The sequence below is a fragment of the Hibiscus syriacus genome, unplaced genomic scaffold, assembly GCF_006381635.1.
Source record: "Hibiscus syriacus cultivar Baekdansim isolate YM2019G1 unplaced genomic scaffold, ASM638163v2 tig00019143_pilon, whole genome shotgun sequence".
Taxonomy (NCBI): domain Eukaryota; kingdom Viridiplantae; phylum Streptophyta; class Magnoliopsida; order Malvales; family Malvaceae; genus Hibiscus; species Hibiscus syriacus.
In genome coordinates this window covers 36515-40992 of record NW_024062466.1, presented here as the reverse complement: position 1 = coordinate 40992, position 4478 = coordinate 36515, and positions in this window count along the sequence as shown.

Sequence of the window (4478 nt, the reverse complement as noted above, 5' to 3'; positions counted from 1 at the left end):
TATAAAGTGTCAAGGTGAGTTCAATACATGCATGAAATTATACATGGATGTTTTATACATCATCAGGAAGACTTGCGATAAGTCGACCTTGTTTATGTTGACTTGATATTTATGTCATTTATCATATATATTTGATATATTCTAAATATGTCAAACGTTGAAAATAAATGCATTGATCACTGATTTTTACATATGATGTTATCATGAATATATATGATTTTTATCATGAATGTTATTTCGAGTATGAACTGCCCAATGTTAAATATTGATAATATACTTTGCCATGGATGGATCAAATAAAATAGAATGTACGCCCAAGTAAGTCATTGAGTGACAGGGTATAGTTGGCATGCAATAGAGTCCAGCAGTTGGCTGCATATTCTAGAATACACTAAAGGATACCTAGTGTATATGGTGGGCACAACCTTATGTGTCATATTCGAGATTGTACTTAAGGATACCTAGTACAGATGGTGGACACGACCTTATGTGTTATACTCAGGATTGCACTACGGTGCAAGTATTTGACTCGTGTACCCAGGGTCCTCAGGGTTGTATATTGAGCTATTGTCTATGGTATATGGTTATGGAATAATGGAAAGTGTATTGGTAAAATAATCTTACGAGCTTATGGAATAATGGTAAGTATATTGGTAAAATAAACTTACGAGCTTATGGTATTAAATGGTAAGTATATTGGTAAAATAAGCTTACGAGCTTATGGGATAAATGGTAAAAGATTTTATATTAATTTGATCATGGTAAAATATTGGATATGAAAATATCATGATTATATGGCCGTATGAATTTCTCATTGAAATTCATGCATGAATTGTATTGCACTGTATATTGTTTTAATTGCCTCACTAAGTTTATACTTAGCGTGTGATGATTTTCACGCGTAGGTAAAAAGCCAGTAGTGGAATAAAGAGTTCAAAGTGACATCATGCATCGAGGAGTATATTTCAATATCAGTAAGATATTCTATGATGGAATTTGACTTAGAAAGTGACATGTAATTAATAATATTCAATTTGTTTTGTTGAATAAATTTGGAAACAAAGCGGTAAATTTTATAGTGAAGAAAGGTTAATTTTTTTATGAGATTTATGAAATTTTCGGAAATTACTGTAGCTGTTGATTCGAAAATTTGGTACATCGATACATTGTTCATGTCACTGTAGCAGTGCATCGATTCACTATTCACCGTTCACGGGTATTGTTCACTATTCATAAAAAATATTTTACCTTAAATTTGTTATGAAACATAATTCATATGATATGATATTTTTATAATATCATTTACCATTTTAAGAAAATAAATTCTATAATCTGTATAGGTATAATTATACGGGTTATGGGTGTTACACCTTCAGTCCTGTTGTTCGATTTTCCACGCTGAATGTCATCCTTGCTCTTGCCGTGTCTGGAGGATGGTCATTGAGGCAAGTGAATGTCAACAATGCATTTCTACACGGTGATTTGCATGAAGATGTTTACATGCAACAACCACATGGCTTCGAGCAACATATTCCCGATGGTGGTAAGTTAGTTTGCAAGCTTCAAAAATCTATGTACGGTCTGCACCAAGCACCACGAAACTGGCATGTTAAGTTGAAGAACAATCTGCTTCATCTTGGTTTCAAGGATTCTAGAGCTGATGCTTCTCTATTTGTTCTAACAGAAGGTGGAGTGTCAACTTATGTCTTGGTTTACATTGATGATATAATAGTCACAGGAAAATCGTCTGATGGAATTGAGAAAGTGGTGGTGATATTGAAAAATCGTTTTGCCTTAAAAGATTTAGGTGAGTTACATTACTTATTAGGTATTGAAGTGAAACAGTGTGATCAACTGTTGTTTCTTAGTAAAAAACAGTACATCTTGGATATACTTGAGAAGGCACGAATGGTCAAAGCTGCATCCACAACTACTCTTATGGTCGCTTCTTTCAAGATGAATAAGGATGAAGGACACTTGCTTGCTGATTCTCATTAATTTCGCAATTTGGTAGGGGGATTACTCTATGTGTGTCACATAAGGCCCGCTATTGCCTTCAGTGTGGACAAGGTGGACCAACATATGCATGCTCCTCAAGAGCAACACTTACTTGCTGCTAAACGCATTCTGCGTTACCTGGCAGGGACACTGAACTATGGCCTTGCTTTTGTACCAGGAAGATTGCAAGTTTCAGCCTTCTCGGATGCTGACTGGGGAGGTTGTGCTTATGACAAGCGATCAATGTCTGGTCACGATGTTTTTATTATAGACAGTCTCATTTCATGGAGTGCAAAGAAACAAAAGGTAGTATCACGATCTACCATGGAAGTTGAGTATAGGAGTCTTGCAGATGCTGCAGCAAAGGTAGCGTGGGTGGATACTTTGCTTGATGACTTGAAGGTCTCACGAGATAAGCAGTCCACTATATGGTGTGATAACACGAGTGTAATTGCTATAAGTGCTAATCCAGTATATCATTCGCAGTCCAAACATGTGGACTTAGATGTCCATTTTGTTCGAGAAAAAATTACAGCAAATCAGCTCTATGTGAGCTATGTTCCAGCAGCTCATCAAGCTGCAGATGGTTTGACCAAGGCGTTGTCAAAGTTAACATTTATCAACTTTCGTGATAAGCTAAAAGTTTGGTTGATTGTTGAAGACGAGAAGAAGCAGGGAGAATGTTGAGAGTTACTGCGTGTTGTATAGCAGTTCCATGAATGCTCACATGCATACTTGTGTATGGGATGATTAAAGATGATTCTAGAGGCAGTTGATTACAAGATTGGTATTACTAATTGTGTAACATAATATTGTTAAGCAGTTTTCAAGCTTGTAAAAGCTATTATATAAGCTGAAAGAATATGAGCGTGTAATTATCCCTTTTTTATTAAATAAAGAAACTGCATAAGTTCTTGAAGGTTTTTTCCTAGTTATTCAACAGTGGACATGTTTAAAGCTTGATTGGGAGCCAAGGGTTACTCTCAAATTGTTGGGTGTGATTATCTTGAGACTTATAGCCCAGTTTTGTGTGCCTCAACCATTCGGACAGTGTTAGTTGTTGTTGTTTTGCAAGGTTGGGTCATCATGCAAATATATATCAATAACGCTTTTCTCAATGATAAACTGTCTGAGGAAATTTACATGAGTCAGCCTCCGGGTTTTGGATAGCGAGGTCTGAATGGAGACATGCTTGTTTGTAGTCTAAAGAAAGCCATATATGGGTTTCAACAGGCTCCTAGAGCCTGATATAGAATGCTAAGTGATGTTCTTGTCCACAAATTAGGGTTTGTAATTTCTAAGATAGATTCTTCTCTCTTTATGAAAGAGAATGACTGGTTCAAAGTGCTCATTATGGTGTATGTAGATGACATTATCCTTACCGGGGACAATGTTGATGAAGTTGCCAACATTGTTCGAATAACCAATGATGAATTTCTATTAAAAGGTTATGGGTAGATAGATTTTTTCCTTGGCACATAAATTCAACTAACTGTTGATGGTCTCATTTTGAATCAAAAACGTTACGTGCTTGAGTTTTTGCCTAAAATGAGTATGTCTTTAAATTTTTCCCAACTCCGATGGTTGTTCTGCCCAAGTTGTGTGCTGATGAAGGATATATTTTTCAAGACATTCATTTGTATCGGAGTATTATTGGTGGCCTGCAATATGTTACCTTAACTAGACCATATATCGCCTTTGTGGTTAATAAAGTTGTCCAATACATGAATTTCCCTAGGGACACACATTGGAAGACTGTAAATCATATCCTTAGATACTTGAGTGGTACCGTTGATTACGATTTAGTGTATCGCTCTTCTGATTTGATCGATCTAGTCTATTACTCTGATGCGGATTGGGAATCGTCAGTTAAAGATACGTGATCGATGTCAGGCTATTGCATTTTTCTTAGGGGTAATATAGTAACTTGGTGCTTTAAGAAACAGTGTAGTGTCCAGGTCTACTTCTGAAGTCGAATACATAAGTGTTGTAAATACGATTTCAAAGTTAGTCGGCTCGTAACATATATTGGCTTAAATCGGTGTTAATGTTATGGGGAAACTAGTTATATGGTGTGACAACTCCTCTACGGTTTCCATGTCAACCAATCTCACTCATCATGCTCGTATTAAGCATGTGGAGATTAATGTGTACTTCGTTCGTGAATATGTTGCTGTTGGTCAGCTTGTGGTCAATTTTTTACCGTCTAGCGAACAAGTTGTTGATCTGTTAACCAAATTGGTTCCTCTTGCTCATTTCAGCCATTTGCGAGATCAGTTAGGTGTTGTATCTTTGTCTGTTTTTCAGGAAGAGGATAATATCGGGAAAATGTCAGAGTATACATATGTTAATAGTCTAGAATACTCTAAGTCGGTTATGTAGGTCGTTTGTATTGTTTGTTAGGTCGTAGGGCCTTAAGTCTTGGGCTATAAATATTTGTAGTGGGTTCTTTTATAATCAGACTTTTCAAATGAATAAAA